At 40.4% G+C, this 22,031-nt stretch overlaps 1 protein-coding gene across 31 annotated transcripts in view; it reads left to right on the top strand.

Annotated features, from left to right (window-relative positions):
• The window catches only part of ADGRL2 (adhesion G protein-coupled receptor L2), a 619,854-nt gene that overhangs the window by 91,471 nt on the left and 506,352 nt on the right, over positions 1-22,031 (top strand). For all 31 annotated transcript variants that reach the window (XM_072834231.1, XM_072834225.1, XM_072834226.1 and 28 more), the window contains exon 2: positions 6,229-6,409. The gene's annotated coding sequence lies outside the window, so the exon portion shown is untranslated. The remainder of the gene's footprint in view (positions 1-6,228; positions 6,410-22,031) is intronic.

Below are 22,031 nucleotides of genomic sequence, written 5' to 3' on the forward strand. Positions count from 1 at the left end.
AGTTTACACCTGATGTTGGTTTATGACCCGCATAAATTACGACATTAGACCAAAAGGTGAGTTGAACAAGCAATTTAAAATTGGGAATTGGCTGTTCATATGCTTAGACGTGTGCTTTCAAAAAAAGTAGAGAGCATTAAAAATGTCAGCTCCGTAGATTTGCTGCTAAAAAATTCTTGTTCACCTGTGCATAAAATACAACCACCCCCAAGGGTGTGCAATTTTACCAAGACAAATTAATCTTTTATCTGTCCAACGTTCAAACTACAATATATTTCGGAATTAGAGAATATAAACTACTAAATATGAGATTGTCTTAGATAGCTGTGCCACAGAAAAACTAGATTGCATGGTTTGGGGTCCTAAATTATAGCCGGCTTTTCGGCTCTCAGATGTTCATTAGTTTCTGTGGAAAAGGGACCAAGAATTGAAGTAGCAATATCTTATATCACTATAGGACTTTCTAGTTCTTGAATCAAATAGGAAACAATATGGCAAACACTGTTTTTGAAATGGCATTTCCAGCTCAGTTAGGAACCGTGTTCAGATTTAACTGTAAAACATTTTTCCATCAGTGTGAAAATGCAGATTCCGTGGCTTATGTTAAAATATAGCAGTAATGCACACACAAACACACACACACACACACACACACACAAATGATCATTCCTAATACTCAAATATTCTGTTCATCATCGACTATGGCTATGTTTTCCAGGTTGTGAGTTATCTGCATTCCAAACTCCTTTTCTTTTTCTTTCCTCCTAAGCATCAGGGTGGGGTCATTCTGCCCACTGGGTGTATCCACTACTGAGACACAAAAGGAGACTATACAGAAGACACCCATCACCCTGGAGAGGAACACAAAAACTATACAGATTTGCATTGATTAGCCACTCTAAATCTCTGGTGAATAAATGGTTTTAAACTATACACCAAAATAAGAATTTTGAATCTGCAAATACATCCTGAAACACAGAAGCTGCATAGGTTAGGCAGCCAGGGGAGGCCAAGGGTATAGCTCTGAAATTTAGAGGATTGTTTCTATCTATGGCACATTAGATAGTCACATGGCTATGAGACATGAATTTGGATGCCAAATGAATAACAAGTTTGAAGGCTGAGTGCCAAGTGACTTTAAACATCTGTGAAGTGAAAATATTCCTGAGCAGAGGCATGCTACTGTACTGAAAACAATTACTGTTACTGATCATTTTTCTGCTTTAGATAAAGTGCATCTCTTTTGACGGGAGCAGGTGTACTAATGGCTTTGTGAACGGTAACTAATCAAATCACAAATGGACACACCCTCCACACACACACAATTTTTTTTTGGCAAATCCATGCAAACAAAATCACAACTTCTTAGCATCTCAAAGGGAAAAGAAATTGTGATTTGTTACCAAGCAAGGATACATTTCACCTTCCCCCTTCTCCAAGACTCGTAGTAATCCAAAATCAAGTGAGCAGAGAAACATTGAAAATCTGCCCCTTTACCCCCTGCTTTTGGTATATTAATGACTACAAGATGTCGAATGCGTACTTGAGTTGTAAGAAGAACTGCTTCCCAGAGGGAAGGAGAAACTGGGAACAGACCCAGAGGAGCAATAAGTTAGTGGACAGGTCTAAAGAGCTCTCAATATCAGCACGTTCTCAAGCTTAGTAACAAAGCTCTGCATCAAAGTCAGCACGAGCACTTTCTCTCACTATGACTTCTAGAACATGACTTCTTTTTCACAAACAGGTATTTTTTTCTTCCATCAGAGTTTGTTGTACAATGCTAACAATTAGCACTCTCTCATTGCCTGTTTTGTCCTGGTCATAACATGTTCTAAAGAATCCGAAAGAAGGGACAAACGGGTATTTGAGGCTACGCATTAAACGTAGGTTCGTCTTTAAAGGGTCTGGGGTAGAACAGAAACATCCTGCTTTCAAAATGCTTATTTTGATTTTGAAGAGCCCTCTTGCCCAGGTGCCATTCTTTTCTTCCCTTACTTTTCTTTCAATTGTCTCGTTTTTCTCCACATATCCCTGATGCAGATTAGCACAGGCCTCCAAGCCCCAGGCATCAAAGGAATTAGGTCAGACCCAGAAGAAATCAGGTTGCAGGCGAAAAAAAAAATTTAATAAAATAGAAGCTATGCCAGCCTGGTACTTCTGTATTCCTTCAGGCAGACTAAGGAGCCCTGGCCTTAGATGTGACAGTATTAAGTAATAGGGATGTGGGGAGAAAAGCAGAAAAGATGTTTGAGAGACCAAAGATTTTAATAGTATTAGCAACATGATGATATGCTGAATTTATTTAAAGCTGGTCTGTATATACTGCTTGGGTAGGGTGGGTTCTCGGCCTCCAAACAATATTGGCAACTAAAAATAATTCCTGGAGAAATCTAGTGCAGTATCTGCTTTTCTATGGTTTGGGTTTGGAGGGGGGAAAAAAGCTATTTTGTATTTGTATTCCACCTGAGATCAGTGGTCTTTTAAAGCACATATGCTCTGTTCTACAGGAAAGTCATTTTCTATTAGCATGTTTCATGCTTATTTACTCAAATAGCACTACGTTATCTGTTTTTGGGTTATTCTAAGGACAAAGGAGAGAGAGAGAGAGAGAGATTTTATTAGAAGATGTCCATGCTCAGTTCATTCTCTAGATGACCATTTTAGTTGCCATTATTACTGCCTCCAAAATGATTGGAGGAGTAATTCGAATTCAACCTATCACATTATCCAAGGGCATTCTATGAATAGCTGCAACCAGAGCAAGTTCTGGCAAAGCTGCAAAGGCGGCCTATCAAAGTCAGCAATAACATTCAAGAGTGTTTTCCAGAGTTAGTGAATGCAGATGAGAATATTTATATGTGATCTCTCAAACTATAGAAAGTATTTTGGGAGAGATATTTTTCACAATCCTTAGATGAGCTGTTATGTATTTGCTAAGCATTTTAAAGGGATTTGAGGAGGATGAAAGAAATCTTTGGGTGATGCTAGCCACACTTACACATGTTCTCCCATTTAGTCCTCCCGGACGCCCCCTGAGGGAGATCTTAGTGTCTTCAGCATCTCCTCGTATGATGAGAAGATGAGGCATGAGCATTAAGCAACTTGTCCCCAACCCTAGAAGATAGTAGAGACAAAATTTGAACTCGTGGCATCCAAATGAAGCTCCAGTGCTTTCTCCATCTTGCTGCAAGCAGTTGCAAGTTTTTTCTAAAAAAAAAAAAAAAAAAAAAAAAAAGGTAAAATCTCTTTGGACTGCTGAATGTAGTAAATCTCAGCATGCGAAAGCCTGTGAGAGCTCCCAGACGTAACTTCAAAAGATTTTTTAAGATACTATTGTCATTATCAGCACTATTATTATCAATAGGATGATTTTAACGAAGCAAAAGATTATCCTAACATATACTGAGAGATTATTTGATGGCAGATATGCGGTTTTTTTTTCTTGTATAAATTAATATTCACCATAAGGGATATGATATTATTATTATTCCCAATTTGAAGACAGAGCAACTGAGTCAAAGAGATGTTGAGTAACTTCCCCCAGGCCATCAGCTAGAAAGGAGAAGAGCCAGGATTTAGACCGAGGATGTCTGGTTCCAGAGACAGTGTAAATGAACACCGGGGCTATTGCCTCCTCGGGTCATTGTTAATTGAATCATTATATCCCATTGCAGGTAAAGGAGGGGAGTTTTGTTAAATGATTATGTTGAAAATATAGATGAATACCAATTATTAAAAACACAGTTTATATATGCATGGCTTTTGTCTACAATTAACTTTCTTCTTCACTATCTACCTCATTCTCTTTACTTATCTTTTAAAATCCAGCTTTGGGGCGCCTGGGTGGCTCAGTTGGCTAAGTGTCTGCCTTCAGCTCAGGTCATGATCCCGGGGTCCTGGATCGAGCCCCATGTCAGGCTCCCTGATGAGCAGAGAGTCTGCTCCTCCCTCTTCCTCTGGCCCTCCCCGCCCTGTTCATTCTCTCCTCTCTCTTTCTCTCTCTCTCAAATAAATAAACAAAATCTTTTAAAATAAATAAATTAATTAATTAAATTAAATTAAATCCAGGTTTAACATCAGCCTCCCCGACCCATCAGTGTGATTTACAGGCCCCTCTCCTCAGAGTAGTGCCATAATAGCATCTATCACACTGCACTTTTTCTCCAGCTGGACTCTAAGCATCTTGAGGGAAGGAACTTCGTCTTTTACATCTTTCATTCACTTGTAATAGTGCTTGTTATTTAGAAGGTCCCCAAGGCAGATTGGGTTGATGAATGAATGAAAAAATAAAATGATGTGTAAATACTTTGTGGTACAAATGTATGAGAGATGGATGCATAAGTGGAAATATCAAAAGAATAACTGACATATACATATAGGAAATACATGAATCAGTCCAACGTATGTGCAAACTTTGGACGATCAAGCTTCTTGGACATAATGTCTTTTTTTAAAAAACCAGCTTCCTACCTTATCTTTAAATACCGTTCTTTTTCTAGTGTTTCCTTTTAGTAGTTATTAATTATGATTCAGCGATTTAGTGGTAAATTTGATGTTGGATATTTTCTCTACTTGTTTGTTAGATGCATGTCAAAGCTTTTGAGCAGGATTTCACTCCCTGAAGTCAGACATCCTGGATGCCTTTGGACAGAAGAGATGCATCCATCGCACTCTCTGGCTCCCTAGCTCCAGCCCCCTACTTCCCTCCACCGTTTGCCTGGCAGGTGCTACTTGAAGATTTGGCCTCTGTTACCCCTACTAGATTTTAGCAATGAAAATAGCATGAAATCCTAAACCAGCTGTCAAGTGTGACTCTTCCACTTCAGAACTGATATATCATCCTGGTCCTAACAAGGAATAAACCACATCATATTTCAATATTTTAATATTATGCCATTCTAAATGGCAGATTATATTCACCTACCTGTCAGAGCAAGGACAAAACAATATTATTTTCATTAACAACCACAATATTGTAAGAAAACATTAATTTCACCCCCAAAAAATGCAGAATGGGGATGCCGTTTTGATACCATTTATGAATAAAAGTCTCCGTTTAGAATACAATTACCAGAGAGAAATTTCTCCATGAAAGATTAGAGTTTATTTATAACCAGAGAAATATTATCCACTGCTTTGAGACCTGCATCGGACAATGACTAGTCAAAGCTTAAAAATATAAAGGCAAGTAAAGATTGGCCTTTTACATGAAGTCAATAGTTCCCTGATTTTAGTCAAGAAAGAGTTTACTGGATTTCCTTTTACACTATCAAACAGCTTTTCATTTTTTATCTGATAGACTAATTATTTTCCACGGTGGTATAATTTATCCCTTCAATTATTTCTTCAGATATTGATAGAGAGCCTACCCTTTGTCAGGCACTACAATGCGATGTATTTTCTGACTGGTGATTTAAATATCTTGTTTCTCTCTCAGTGTTTTTGTCCTCAATGGCCTAGTGTTTATGACTACACAAACTAGCCAGTCAAAATCTCCAAATAAAATAACTTTGGGGGCAAAATATACATGTGTGGGAGTTTATATTAATTAAGAGCAATAGCAGTCTCCAGCTTATATAATATTAAGCTATTAAAGATTTGAGTCAACAAAAGAATGCATGAATTCAAATTGTTGTTGGTTGCTACTGAGTGGCAAGAGGCATAACTGGAGTCTTGCCATCTTCTGGTTATGTAAATTAGAAAACATGCAAAATATGCATTTAATTCTTGTTTTAGCCAAATATCTGTTTATAAAATTTAGGCATTGCCACAGTATGGGAATGTGTGTGTGTGTGTGTATGGGGGGGGGGGAGTGTCTGTGTGTATATAGATTTATATATTTTTATATGTGTATATATAAATATATTTCATATATTTATACTTTTATATTTATTTCTATATTTTATATATTTTTTAAACTATGACATTATACATTCACAGTAGATGTGTACCAAAACCTGTGTAGGAAGCAAACAGCAAGAAAACAGAGCCACTAAATGTTAAGAAGTTTGTCCAAGTGGCCTGAAGACTGATGGATTCATATTCAAAAATCCTCACAATTTCTGAAGGCTACCAACCTAATCTTTTAAACCAGATTAAAAATTACAAGTTGGAAAATGTTTGTGGGTTATCAAAACATTCTTTATGTCTGGCCTGCTCTGTGCTGACTCATATTCTTGCAAGTCTCATGGGATGCTTCTTAAACACACTTCACCTTTCTTTCTTCAGTTTTAGGGTAGAAAGAGTCCCTTTAACTCCTGAAGACAGTAAATCACAGTTTGTGTGGTGGTTCTCAGAAGACACTTAAAGAACTGAATTGGATGCTCTACATAGCACCCTTGCCAAAAGAGTTCGGAAATGACTTCCAGCTTCCCACAGTAATAAAATGGCACTGTTTGGCATCTTTAAGGTAATAAAAGTGAATTTTTTCCATTCTAGTAAATGAGAAGAGAGGCCTGGTTGTTTTAAAAACTGATTAAAATTCATGTGTTTTCCTCAAATTATAGAGCATGATATGAGCACACTTACACGTGAACTTCAGACCACCTCAGAGCATTATTATATCCAGCTCTCTGAGGGAAACAGGATGTGCCAGTGGGTCAGTGGAAGGGAGCCTGGGAAGGACCCATCAGGTGCTGTGAATACTGAGGCCCTGGTTCAATAGGTGGCACTCTTCCCTCTGAGTCCGTGGTGAATGCATCCGAAGTGTGCTCTTTGGCGGATATTATTTGGCTTGAAGGAAACATTGTGGAAGTTCCTAAGTGTTTCTGGCACTGTTAAACAGCTGCTGAGTCTAATCACAGACTCTGGCTGTATTTTGGTGATGGGAAAAGCTCTAGAAAACAGGTTTCGCGTCTTTAAGAAAGAGGCTCAGGCAAGGCATTATCGTCATTTGTGTACAAGACATTTTAAATTCAGTTGCCCTCTCCCCACGTTTCAAAGGAAAATCTTTTGTCATTCCTTTGACTCATAGAGTCTAGGAGGAAGTCTGATCATCTTCCATTTCCCATCTGGGTATTCATAAGGCACCTGCATCTCTGGGATTTCTCCTAGACTACACAATGTAACCAAGTGACAACAAACATTGTGTAAAGGAAGACCACCCTTCAGAAAAGGCCCTGAATGTTAGGAGGTTGCCAGCCAAAGGCATGCGATATAGCTTTCTCTCCTCAGGCCTCATTTCAACTGTTCCAGAAGTAGGAATTATCAGTGTGCAGGCCAGAAAAGACAAGACTGATACTTTTTTACGTGTAGGCCAGCCCACATTCGTCTTTGTTTAATATGCTGCAATTATGAGGCTATTACAAACAAATTAGTAGTATCAGGGAAGAATTTTTAATGACTTACTGATCTCAATTATTGCCAAATACCTTCATCTAACCGTCACATTCTTAATTAAGAGACACCAGTGTGTGTGTTTATATAATCTCTTTGTTAAAATTATGCAATAGTGGTCTCAGCAGTTAGGGGACGGTCCACTCATTAAGTAGACACAACCATCAAAGAGGTTAAGCAGGTATTACAAAAGAAGCAGGATGTAGACACACCCAGTGTAACAATAGTGGGGAAGGCCACATCCCCAGGAAAGATACGGTAAGAGGAAGGGGAAATATCACTGCAACTCTTAATGATCGTCTGTAAACACTTGAGTTCGTGTGCATTAAGCCAATGACGGCTCACTCCAACAAAGACAGAATTAGATGTACATGCTGATGTCTTTTGCTCACAAATACTCCCAATGATTATGACCCAAATCAGAGCATCCGACTTCAATGGGTAACCATCTGTGATAAAACGGGGAATGTTTCCTTCGGGGCGAGCCCAGAAATACCAACAGAGACAGTGTTTCTGTAGCTAGTTCTTGATTTTCACCTTCAAGTATGTATTTACCTACTAAAGTATGGGGTCTCCAAGCAGACTCGTCGCAGAGGTTTAAAAAAGAAAAGAGTAGCCCCCGATCCACCTCTAATGATCCACAAAATACGGCTCTTGTTTATAGATCCATATTTACCCTTATCCCTCTTATGTGATTTAGTCATTCCTCTCAATATTTTGAGCTACGAGCCTTTCATCGCCAGGGAACATATTTAACTATGCACAGAATGGTCAATAGCCAATGAGTAAGTGTTTGCTAAATAAGTAAATGAGTAAACATGTAAAAGTGAATTTCTCATTTTTCTTGTTGCTGAAATGGAAGCAATCTTACTTGCAGCAACCATGTAAGGGTAAGAACATTCATGTTCTTGATTTTTTTTTTAAGTGTAATAAAGTTTTCCCTAAATGTAGAAACTGCACTGTGCTATCCTAAACAATCTTCCTGCTTAAGAATACTAAGAGTTCAAAAAAAAAAAAAATAGTAGCTAGCAATTTCAACATCTCTATCTCTATGTTAACAGGAACTTTCTAAAGAGTTTCTGATTATATCTAGCTTGTCTCCTCATTCCTCACTTATTACATCCTCTGTGATTTAAATTATCTGTCTTCGGAATTCCAAATATTATTATATACCTATAGTAGATAAAATAGTCTCCTTTAAACATGTCTAATTGTTTTTCTAACATTTATTTTGTATTCATGGATAAAATTGCATTTGTCCATTCATTTCACACATATTGGTTGAGCATCTACTATGTGCAAGATGAGCAAGCGTCTACCATGAGCGTCTACCATGAGCAAGATAACCAACCAAAATTCCAGGATGAGACAGAAAATGTTCCATTTCTCTTATTCCACTTGTTTCAGAGTTCACCTAATCCCACTGGTTTACTTCAATTTGGCCAGTGATCCTAAGTGATCATACAGGCTAAAGACGGGCTTTTATGAGAGTGATTTGGAAAGTTTTCTGTACCTAGGAACCATCTGTGACTATGTATGTAGTAAGACAGGTTCTGAATTTCATTCCCCTGGAATCAGGCTCAGTAGATTTGGCATAGAGCCCAGAAATCTGTGGCATTTCTCTCAAGTGTCCCAGGTAATTCTCAGGCAAGTGGTCTTTAGAACATGCATTAAGATTCACTGTTTTAAGAATTAAAGAAATTTTTTTTCTTTCTATGCTTTACTTTATTCTAGATACAACATGTATCTTCTCTTACATCCTCCTGCTTTCCCTATAAAACACAATTTAAATGCTCCTGAAATGTGTTTTATAATTACAGGAGAATCTGTTGTGGCCCATGAGGATTACTGTAGTATTTTTTTGTCCCTCTAAAAAGAATAGGGATTAATGAGGAGTATTAAATATAATTCTTTTAAAAACTCACATTTTCATAAGAAAAATACTCTAATTGCCATCATTCAATTCTAAATTGATAATTCATTATGAGGGGAATCATGGATATTTTTTTGGTCGTTAACCTTGACTATCATTTTACAAAATAATTTTCAGAAGTTTCCACGAGGTACTTTTCATTATTTTTTTAAAGATTTTATTTGTTTATTCATGAGAGACGCACAAAGAAAGGCAGAGACATAGGCAGAGGGAGAAACAGGCTCCCTGTGGGGAGCCCAATGCAGGGCTCCATCCCAGGACCCTGAGATCATGACCTGAGCCAAAGGCAGATGCTCAACCACTGAGCCACCCAGGCATCCCTAGGTACTTTCCTTTAATGCTTTCTTTTGTAATTTTCCCTTAAAATATTCCATTGGGTCCTGATATGAATTTTTCCTAGTTCCTTTGGAGACAATAAGAGAAGTAAGATCTATTTTCCTTCTTACGTCAATGATGCCTTACTTCAAACCCTTTGAATGGATTATTTTTCTCTACAGGTCCTTTGGTGATATGCATCATGTCATGGGTTGTGAGCAGAATGACAGTATTGAAGGTCAGAGTAGATAGAAAATCTGTGACCAGCCCCTACTTCTTGAATTAGTGTCTACCACTTTTCCTTAAATACGTTGGCTTATTATTTCATAATTTGGGTTCCAGACATGGTTTTCTTGCTACTAAGGTTGATAGGTCATTTCGTTAAGAAAATCTGATATATTTCTAAACTCTTCTAATTTGTATGTTGTCATTGTGTGATCTGGTGCCTTTTTATTTTTTTTAATTCAAGTTTAATTAACACACAGTGTTATATTAGCTTCAGGTGTACAAAATAGTGATTCAACAATTCTGTACATCATTCAGTACTCATCACAATCAGTGCAGCCTTAATCCCCTTCACCTTTTTGATGCACATCCCAACCCACCCACCCCTCTGGTAACCAGCAGCAGTTTGTTCTTTGTAGTTAAGAGTCTGTTTTTCTAAAAAAAAAAAAAAAAAAAAAAAAAACAGAGTCTGTTTTTCTGTTTTTCCTTCTTGCAACTTTTTTTTTTTTTAGATAAATCAATAATCCCCAAGCCGCATTAGGAGATTTCAGTTGCTATCAGCCCCAACGGCCACTTCCCGTCAAACATGGCACCATTTAGACACTTTCTTTGCATTACAATACCATGTTTACTCATTTTTTCTTCCCTTATTTAAAAAAAAAAAAACTTGTTTTTAAGAGGCTCACTTGGAAACAGCTCATAGGTATAGACAATTTTGAAATGTTCAGTTTCTTTAAGTGCTCTATGCACATTCACCTGAATAATCCAACTCACTAGAGATTAAAATCTGTTCTAGCTATTTGCGAAAACATAGTGTCCAACACCTAGTTAGCCAACAAATATGTTAGGTAGGGCTAATCAAAATAAAATGAACCATAACATCTTGCCCTCTAAAAACAAACAAAAAAATGGATTTTTATTTTGAAAATTTAAAAGACTAAATAAATTTGAAACGCTGTTTTAAAATATATATTTCCACATGATAATATGCCCTTGGGCCTGGAAACAATTACAATAAAATTTTGTGGAGAAAACCCCCCACTGTTTTTGTGGTGGCATTTCTGCCATGGTTCCAATTAGAACTCCTATAAATCTTGGAATTGAGCAAATAGGGAAATAAAAATCTCATAAAATACCTGTCTGTATTCAAGCCGAAAAAATGAATTTGGATAGGATTCCAAATCAAACTTTCTAACTTGTTGAAGTTGATACATTTATACTTGTTTTCCAATTTGTGGCAACTTACCTAAACAGTTCCAAGTTAAAATAGAATGTAGACTTTGATCATTCCTTTTTAAAAGAAATCATACCTTTGGCCCAATTCCCTACACTAACGTATCCACTTCCCCACACGGGGTTCTGTTGGAAGCTACAAATAAATAAACAATTGAAATATTCTCTCCACAAATCATGGTGAGGCTGAGAATCAGGAATCCTGTGCACTGGGGACCAGTAGCAGCCCAGGCAGTGGGATTTTGCCTTAAAAGGGGACAAAGAAACCTTCTCTCAACAACTTTACAATGATTAAACGTAAGGTAGAGCACATTTACATTTTTTTGACTGTTTCCTTTCAGCAACCTCATACAGAAAGTCTTCTTTATCTTGTTAAATGTCATAATCGCATGATTATAAATGCTATGCCAATTATTAAATGCTCGCTGAATGACGAATCCAAAATATTTAGCAGCATCAAACTTTTGGGAAATGTAGGAATCTCTCTAGGACAGTATTTTCAAATGATGCATAGAGGTAAATTAAAATGTTTTTTGAACCATGGGCACAGCTTTAAAAAAAAAAAATCTTCAAAGATCCCTTGAGGAGATGCCTGACTCTCACTTTCTGGTTGAAAAATGCGGCCAAGAGGTAGAGAGAACCCATCCGGCAGTTTCAGTACATCTAACCCCACCAGAGATGACACCGCTAACGTACATTTCTCACAGTGAAAGCATCTCATGGTGAAGGGTCTACCTGCCTTCATTGTCTTCTAGGAATATGTTCTTGGAAAAGAAAATCATTTTCCATCCACCAGTTGTGGAAGGAGATATAAAGTCATGACTACGCAACGGTTGTTGGCCAGTAGGCCTGTAATTGTGATGAAAGTTCATGATCCTTTTGTGGTTGTTGTTGCTGTTGTTGTTGTAAATCCTAATTTACAGATATTTGGATTATGCACAGACAAGGAAAGAAAAACGAAAGAAAGGGGGGGCGGGGAGAGAGGCAACCAAGCCTATAATCTGCTTGTTAATCACTTACCAATGATGCCAAAGTGAAAACAGATGATTAAGTTAGATAATGCTTTGGATAGGAAAAATGTATTTAAGCACTCTATTTGAAAACATTAATGCTATAATTCTCAGCAGCATATTAGATATCATCCTTCCTCCAAAAGACTTCAATCTCATTAGATGTCTCTTATACTTCAGTTTTTGTGAAAGCCTTTTTGTTGTTGTGAAGTATTTTGTCTCTCCGTCATCTCTCGACAATCCATCCGCTCATCTGAATATCTGGATCTCTATATTTATCTAGATACCTTCTAAAATCAGAGGAAAGAAGCCTTTTCAAATACTTTACCAAACATTCTCCACACTAATTAAAAGCAGGTCAAAATGATAAGAAAATGAGTCGTTCACCTTCCAGGTTTGCAACAGGGGACACCTCCACCCTTAGTAATTGATTTCAACTCAGCACGAGTTTCCATGTGTTTTCTCAGCGTTCTTCTGCTTTAGGAGATAAAGCGCAGGGTTCTGTCCTCCAACACTGCCGTGATGTTAACACAAGGAGTTTTGTTTTGGGAATCTTTATCCGGCATAATTATACATTCTGTCCAGGACTCCATTGACGGGAAGCAAACTATTTCTCTCCTTCAGTTGTCGTGCTGGGAGGAAAGGCCAGCTGGGTCCAGGAGCTAAAGCTGCAAAAGAAGCTCTCCCAGGTCGTGGGTGGGAAGTTCAGTATTATTGCATCCCTAATAGCAGCTGCTTCTGTTTGAACTCAGGGTTATGAAAGATGAACTACATTAAATGGTAAATCATTAAATATCAGCTGAGTAAAAGCACGGTGGTGTGTTCCCTGCCTAAATCACCAGCATCCGTCTTCTCACACGCAGAGTTGCTCTTTTACAATCATGCAACGAAACCCTGACAGAAGGGCCAAGGCTGAAACCACACGAAAAACCTCAAATAGCATCTTTTGGGTTTTCGGTTGACGAGTCCACGATCATCATCAGCAAATAGTCAGCTGTGGAACCATGGCACAGCATTGCATTTAACACAGCTATAAAATATTTAGGAATGCATAATCCCTTTAGAGCCTCATTTTTTTTCCCTCCTAGTATGTGTTTATTCTTCAAGAAAAGGAAAACAACTGTTTAAATTATGTCCACCTAATACCTTAGATTTACTGCAAAGCCTACAATTTGCTGGTTTCCTTTTACTATTGATCCTCCCTTTACTTACGGGGATGTGAACATCATAACTAGAGATAGAGCTCCTACTTATTCAAAATTAAAACTGTACAATAAGAAATACCATAAAGTAAGGCTTCAGGACTGTTACAAAAATTAGACCCCTCTCCCCTGCGTGAATTAGGCAGCAGGATAATCGCAAAGGGCAATTATAGCTGTAATATTCCGCGCTCGCTGCATGGCTCAGCTTTATGGTAGTTCGCTCACGACTGCAAGCAGGGTCAGAAGACAGTGGCCCTTCTTTATTTTTATGCTGCATGTGCTTTCATGGTGCTTTGCTCCACCGTGGATTCGTCTTATCCACACGAGTGTTGGAGCTGTCATTACGGTGTCATGCTAGATGCCAGCGTCATGGCAAGATTCTGGAGGTAACCACAGAGCATCTCAACGACATATTCTTTTCACCTCCCCTGAATATGCAGTCTACCAATCATTTTTATGATATGCTTATTTTGAAAATGTATCCTGTCATGTCATTCCCACACTTGTCTCTGCTGGAAACGTATTACTTTCCACCGGTGGTAGAAAGAGGGTCTCTAAAATGTTCTTAGTAGTGATACTTAAAGACGCATTTCACTCAACAGATGAAAGGAAGAATTTTCTTTCAGTTCTATTAAAAGATGTCATAAAATTATCTTTGTATCCGTTATAGAACAGATGAAATTCTGAGCAGAGAAAATTGTCCACTCACACTCTACTTATTTTTAAAAATACCTGAAAGTTTAAAAGAGCACACATTTTTTAAAGATAATAATAATAATTATAAAAGAACACGCATTTTTATGTCCATCAAACTTATTTTTTATAGGCATTGTATTATTTTAAAAGTTACAAAGGTGTATTTCATTATAAAAGCACATCTATTTTTTTCATTGCTCTAGTAAATGGCGTGTACATCCACTAAGAATATCATGGAATAGCTTATATGCACAACGTATTATTTTAGTGAATTGTTTAGTGAAGAAACAATTATACTCTCAGTAGCAAATTCTGAGGCCTTGGAAGATCATCTTACCATGGGGCCCTAGGAAAATATTTGTCAGCCATTCACCACCATTTTCTCATTAGTACAGTGGCAATAATAATAATACCAATCTCACATATTTGTGAGAATAAGACAATAAAATGGAATAAGTGCTTATCATAATACCGGGCACATATTAACCTCTTAGAATAAGTGAAATGATTGGTTTTGTTCCAAAACACATATAATGTGTTTCAAAACTTTACTATGCAGTGTACCATGTTTCCTACAGCTTCTGTTCATTCCCTGCTCTGCTTCACATTCACCAAAAACTCCTTTTTATAGCTTCTCATTCCACATGTTTTATCCACTGGAAATCTTTCAAAGACCAACCAGCGAGACCGACTTGCAAATATATTAACAGAAAACGTATATGGCATGTGGTTACCTCTTTGGGGACATAAATAGACAAACAGAAAATGTCACTAATGTCGCAGTGTCATGTTTTAGAAGAAATATAAATCTCCATGAACTGCTGGACATGATCTTGCTAACACAAAAAAGAAAAGACAACAATTTTGACGAAATTAAGCTTAACCCCGTGGAACATGGTTATCCTCATGTTAGCTGCTTTTAAGACTTTTTTGGCCTACACCCACATTCAGGTCAAACTAAAGATAGTTGAATATTATTTAGTAGCATGGATCGAGGGCCAGGCAGGCATGCCTAGGACATTGTCTAGAGCACAGGAGCAGAACATAGGCCTCTTACTCGATACTGTCTTGTCATTGTGTTAAAATAAATACATCCAGGCAACCCGGATTGCCCACCGAACACAAATGAGGCTCTAGAACCTGGAAGTTTGTGTACCTGAGAGGAAGAAGCATGAGTCGGTCATAATTTATTTATTTATTATTATTATTTTTTATTTGTTCATGAGACAGAGAGAGAGAGAGGCAGAGACACAGGCAAAGGGAGAAGTAGGCTCCAAGCAAGGAGCCCAATGTGAGTCTCGATCCTGGGACTCCGGGATCCTGCCCTTAGCCAAAGGCAGACACTCAACCGCTGAGCCACCCAGGCATCCCGGTCATAATTTATAACAGAATCCGTAACTCAGATTCTGGCTCCTGAATAACCTAGCACAAGCACGAGAATCGTTCAGTGCAGTGTTTCGCATCTTTGTCAATCAACTTCCTCTTCTTTTCCTGTCCCCATAATAATGTTCTACACGTATATATGTGCTGTAAAAATAGCAAAGAGCGAAGCTTTACGTATTGCATGGTAAAATGCTACCTGAAATGCAAAAAAGAAACCACTTAATTAATTCTTAAACCACTTAGACTAATTTCATCAGAGATTAAGTCATTCAACAAGTCATGTCGTTACTGACGCCAAGGTTATATCGCTCTTTCTTAAAAAAACATAAGACCAATCTTGAAAGAGCTTTACAAAAAATGAAAGAACCGATTGATCTCGCCTCACCGTCCTCCGGAAAGGAAAGTGGTATCTCGCTACCCAATGTTTCAGGCTCTCTCTGTAGTTGCTTGCTCTTATCTGTCCTGCTTACGAAGTTTCCAAGGTCGACCCATTTCAGTATGATAGTGCACATTTGACTTCGCAAGGACTCCTCGATTTCTTCTCATTTTTTGGAGGAAGATGAATTTTGTCACTGACCATTCCAAACACACGTTGCTTAAAAGGAGTCAGTTGCACCCCAGCACTTATGGAAATCCCGAGCTCGGGTGGCAGGGAGCACCCAAGAATGGATGAGGCGTCAACCCCACAACTGCCACCTGTTGCGTGCTTTCCCGACAGCTGTATCCCTTGACCATCACAAATGTAGATAATCACAAGAGGCACGGAGGAAGTGCGTAGCAGTCAGACTCAGAGGAAGATTCCATGTTCATCTGTGAAACAGCATTGCTTCTAATTGCCCCATAATGATTTTCTAACAGACACAATGGTATGTAGTGCAGTCTTCGAGGTGATTTAAAGCGCACAATAAACCACAGTGCAGCTGAAAAACCAATTGAGACTTATTAGTGCCAGGAAGGTTTTTGTCCTACGTGAATACTTAAGAGCATTCTCACCAGCTACTCGGTCCACAATCCACTTTTACCAAAAATAACTGCCTCTGTCATTGTGCCGGGGCAGTTCTGAAACATAAATGGACCTTTTTTATTTCGAATTTCTGTGAAATTAAGCTTCGGTTTTACTTTTAATCTTTGAGATATACAATCCTAAAATAAGTTCATTGGTGAGGTGATGGCCCCAAACCTCATTTCTCTGATTTTTCCTTAAAAACCATGTAATGTTTTTATTCTTACCCTTCAGTGTAAGTGTCCAGCTGTCATCAGTCTTTGCTTCTCCCCAAACATTCTCTGACACGGCAGTTGGGGAGGTCTGGAGACATGGAATTGGCTGGCCAGACCCTGCAATCCTTGGCTTCTTAATGGATAACGACACTAGAAGCTACCTCTATTTGAGGCCCCGCTATGGGGCAGTCTTCCTCTGAGGACTTGGTAGCCTTGAACTTGAAAGATTCCAGTCAAAATGACACTTTGTGCGAAAGTCTGGTACTCTGTTTCTGGGAATTCAGTTGTCAGAAGATGATGGATTAATCAGCAGAGGCTTTCTAAATCCCCTGCTCCATTCCACGCTGTAGCATAAAAGAAAGAGAGACACAGAAAGACAGAGAGACAGAGAGAGAGAGAGAGAGAAAGGAACTCCAAAAAATCAACCCTTTTACACTTTCCATTTACCACATCAACATTATGATAATAACCAAAATACGTTAACCCTCTCACATATATGCACAACACAAACGTGTGCACACACACTCATGTACGTGCCCTAAACTCACTTTCTTCACCAATTGCCAGATCTCATGTATTTGGGTACCATCATGTTACTACCTGTTACTGCTACTCAGAACTGTGGCCCCAACAGCAGATATCGTACCCTAATTAAAAAGAAAAATCTGTGCGGAACTTGCATTAGGTGCATCTGGGCTCATTCTCCTTTTTTTTTTTTTTTATGATTTTATTTTTTTATTCATGAGAGACACAGAGAGAGAGAGAGAGAGAGAGAGGCAGAGACACAGGCAGAGGGAGAAGCAGGCTCCATGCAGGGACTCCAAGGTGGGACTCGATCCCAGGACTCCAGGATCATGCCCTGGGCTGAAGTCGGCGCTAATCTGCTAAGCTACCCAGGCTGCCCTCGTTCTCCATTTTTTTAGGGGAAAAACAAGCCCCACGTGCCCAGAAGTGACATTTTTCAAGAAAAGAAATCAGAGTCACCTACCCAGGATCCCAGAGTCACCTACCCAGGATCCCGGACGGCACAAACACTTGGAAAATGCACTTTTGACACCTACTACCTACATTTGTGAACTCTCCACAACCCATTGCAAAGGCAACTTTTTCTAGGATGCCCCAGTGTTCTTGGCAGTATGGCCTGACTGTGAACCCTACTTCAGAGTTCCCCTACTCATGGTGAATTAATTGTGAGAGGTAATAGCTAAACATGCTATCACGTGGATGCTACTGTTCCTTTTTTTTTTTTTTAATCCAGGAGATACTTGCACTCTCATGTTCTCTTGTTGTTAATAAACATCTTCTTGTTTTTGTTTTTTTTTTTAAATGCATTCGTTATCCAAGAGGTGCTAAGGAGCCATGCCTGAACTACATAATTCAGTGATTTGGGGAGGGAGGGAGAGGCTGTTAATACAGCCTAAGTCTGCGTAAAGAATATTTCTTGTCCCTAAGTCAGTAGTGGGACCCCAGGTTAGCCTCGCCTCAGCTTGCTGCCGGTCCTACGAAGCACAGCTTCACTCCTGCTAGGCAAGACCAGCTGCAGTGAAGTCTGGGTGAGTCAGATGTGTGCTTCCTTCAGGTGTGCCCTGATCTATGCCTAAAGGCCGCGTCAATCCCCTTCTTAAAACAATCGTTTCCACACACCAACAGGCGCAGGCAGCGCAGTCGTTCTTTTCAAACATAAGGAAAATACGGACCATACGTTCAGACACACCTGTAGCTGGAACGAGTAAGTACCTCGTGCCTCACAGGTGCCAGGCCGGGGAGTGGAGAAAAAGAGGTGAACACAATGATCTGAAGCCTCTGACCCGGTGTATTTTATACTGTCAATGGGGGAGTCGGATCATGAGCAAACAAAATGCAGCCCCGGGTAGTAACAAATACTTGACAAAGATTGAAGCCAAGTAAGGAAAATGCAGAGGCCTGGGACGGAGAGGCCCAGGGTGGAGAGGCCCGGGGTGGAGAGGCCCAGGGTGGAGAGGCCCGGGGTGGAGAAGACTGGGATGGAGAGCCCGGAGATGGAGACGCCTGGGATGGAGAGGCCTGGGATGGAGAGGCCCTGGATGGAGAGGCCCTGGATGGAGAGGCCTGAGATGGAGAGGCCTGAGATGGAGAGGACCTGGATGGAGAGGCCCAGGACGGAGAGGTCCAGGGTGGAGAGGCCCGGAGTGGAGAAGACTGGGATGGAGAGACCGGAGATGGAGACGCCTGGGATGGAGAGGCCTGGGATGGAGAGGCCTGCGATGGAGAGGCCTGAGATGGAGAGGACCTGGATGGAGAGACCCAGGGCAGAGAGGCCAAGGGTGGAGAGGCCCGAGATGGAGAGGCCCTGGATGGAGAGGCCTGAGATGGAGAGGCCCAGGATGGAGAGGCCCAGGATGGAGAGGCCCGGGATGGAGAGGCCCAGGATGGAGAGGCCCGAGATGGAGAGGCCCGGGATGGAGAGGCCCAGGATGGAGAGGCCCGGGATGGAGAGGCCCAGGATGGAGAGGCCTGAGATGGAGAGGACCTGGATGGAGAGACCCAGGGCAGAGAGGCCAAGGGTGGAGAGGCCCGGGATGGAGAGTCCCAGGATGGAGAGGCCTGGAATGGAGAGGCCCGGGATGGAGAGGCCCGGGATGGAGAGGCCTGGAAGCGGGGAGGAGGGTTTGCCGGCATGAGGTCTGGGGAGTGGGGCTTTCAACAGTGTGGTTAGAGAAGCCCTGCCTCTTGTGGTTCCATTTGAGTGGAGAGCTCTGCCAATGTCCAGGGAATAGACTTCCAGTCAGAGGAATGGCGGGTGCACAGGCAAGAAGGTGGGAAGGGGCTTGGCGTGTTTCAGGAACTGGCTGTTTCTGGAGGCCTTTGTGGCATGTTGGTGTAAAAGTTGCCAACTCTTCATTCTAGTGAAGGCTGGCTTGTATTTGAAGATGACGGCTTTCCTCCTTCCTCCCGCCCCCCCACCCCCCGCTGATGTTAACATGGCCTTTCTTTAAAGAAATGATGTAAGGTTTCAATGTTAGTTGTTGTTTTTTGTTGTGTTTTTTTTTTGTTGTTTTTTTTTTTTAACCAGCCTAACTTGGCAATAGAAAATGTTGGCAACCTTACGTTGTTCTCTTTTCCTTTCCTTCCCCCAAAACTAATTCATGAAATACAAAACTCTGTTAAGCTCTGGCTTAAAACGACATGCACTTAAAGTGCCAAATCCCTCCCGCCCAGACCCCCACACACACCCCCACACCGCCCCACGGTGCCCATGGAAAACTGGATCCTGACGGGCTTCTTAGAGTTTTTGTTATATTTTACCAACATTCAGATTTAACTTCCTATTTTCCAGGTTTGTTCTGAAAGAAAAAGAAAACACGGGGCTTCCAAAATTCGCATTTTGTGTTAGGTTTTTTTTTTGTTTTGTTTTGTTTTGTTTTGTTTTTAACATAAAAATGCGGTAGTAAAATTTATCCCTGATTCTTTAATAAAACAGCGTGTCAGCAGAACAGGTACGGGAAATGGGGCCCTCCCAAGATCTTTTATAGTCTGACATCAAAATTAAATTGGGATGTTGAGAACATCTGGACCTCTCCTTCTCTATCTCCCCCCAGGACTTCCAGAGGATATGCATGTTTGTTTTGTGTTTGTGTTTTGGGGGTAAGGTGGAGAGTCTGGACCTGCTTTTTTTTTTTTTTTTTTTTTTTTCTTTTTTCTTTTGTTTTTTTCTTTTTTCTTTTTTGGTTTTTCTTTTTTCTTTTTTCTTCAAGGGGGGAAGAGAAAACCAGATATGTTCAAGGGAATTGACTAGTAGTGGCCAGTATAACAAAGAAACCCCACTAAGCCTAACCACAACCTGACAGAATGAAAAGTGATTCCAGAGCTGCCACTCACCACAAATCCCCGCGAAACATGCCAGGAAATCAGCTGAAAGCAGCAGAGAGGCCGCTCCTCAAGGGCCACAAACATGACCCCCAGAGAATCTTCGGGTCCCATTCAAATTCAAAGCTTCGAAAGGGGAGGTGGGGGGGGTGTGGTGGAAACAGGAGACAGAGAATTAGCAGCCCTGTGATCACTTTCAGGGTTATGATGGAACTGATTTAAAATGCAAAACCGAGTTCCCTTGTAAACCCCAAGACAAACTGGAAGCTGAGATGGATGTAGGGTTTCATCTGGTGATTTTCAAGTGTAGGATTGAGATGGGGGGGAGAGGGGGCGGGGGGGGGGGGGAGGATCCAGGCTATTTATTTGTCCTGAGCTGAGATGGCCTGTTCTTCTTCTGTAGGATAAGTGAACATGGCCTACACGCTACTACTTCGGGCCTCCATGCTAATAAGGCGTACTTCCCACAGAATCTGACAGAAAGGATGAATACCTTGCCCTGCTCATGCTTAATTTGTAGTGGCGTGTGTATTTCTTGAATGTTCATGAAGTTTTCTAATTCATCAGCACACAATTGGGCTTTTTTCCTCCCTCTGCACAGAATGAAATGCCGAGAGGGCAAGAGGTTCAGGGCGTTGTATTATCCCGGAGCCAATGTGGTTCCTTACCCAAAAAGTCATTGCTAATTTTCTTTTCCCCCCTACCTCAGGAACAAAATTGTACTTCAGCAAAGAATCTCGCACTGACCACACTTGAAAATGTTTATTACTGTCGAGTCTGTCACAGATTGCATCAAGCCACAGAGATGCTAATCTATCTCATGTATCTGAAACTCCTCTGGGAAACATATATTGGGGCTTACTGCTGAGTGAACATGACTGTTAGGATTATAGAGACCATACACGGTGAAGAAAAGCAGCATCGCTTTTCTGACTGGAGAGTAAACAATAGGGCGATTGTCGGCTTACACGGTGGGGCCAATAGCCCTACTGCTGAGGAGCTCTATGTAAAAACCAAGATCAGCAAGCAGTCTTGATGTTTTCTTCTCGGAGTTGGATGTTGTCAAGGATTCAGATGAGCCACCCCAGTGAGTATGCAGGAAACAAAACAGGATATTCTTGTTTAAGGACTGCTTTCTGTAATTATGTTGATTTTTTATGCAACACTTGAACTTTTAAAAACTCAAGGATGCATAAGAAGTACTCCAGAGGAGAATAAATGATTGGGATTTTGTCTTAAGTGAAATGTTATCTTGCGTTCTTAACAAAATTAACTTGTTTGTATTTGTGAGTGGGTCTATGAATTAAGTATACTCAGGCTATGCCCCTTTTTGTCTCCCCAACTCACCCACCCACCCCCCACCGCCACCCCCCGCGCCCCCCTCCACCACCACCATTTTCAAACAGGAGGTCAAGTTGTCTTTGGAACATCATATTTCCTGCTTGGAAAAGGCACTGGATTGTCTTAAGAGTCTGACAGGAAAGTTCCAAGAGTACCAGGAGTTTCCCCTGCAAGGCTTGAGGGGGGTAAAATGTGCAGCATCTCTATAAAAGTTCTTTCCTCTGAGCTATCGTGAGCTGTTCTATTGTTGTGTATACAAAAGTCTTCAGAATGGAAACAGCTAAACTAAATTAA

The sequence above is a fragment of the Canis lupus genome, chromosome 8, assembly GCF_048164855.1.
Source record: "Canis lupus baileyi chromosome 8, mCanLup2.hap1, whole genome shotgun sequence".
NCBI lineage: Eukaryota > Metazoa > Chordata > Mammalia > Carnivora > Canidae > Canis > Canis lupus.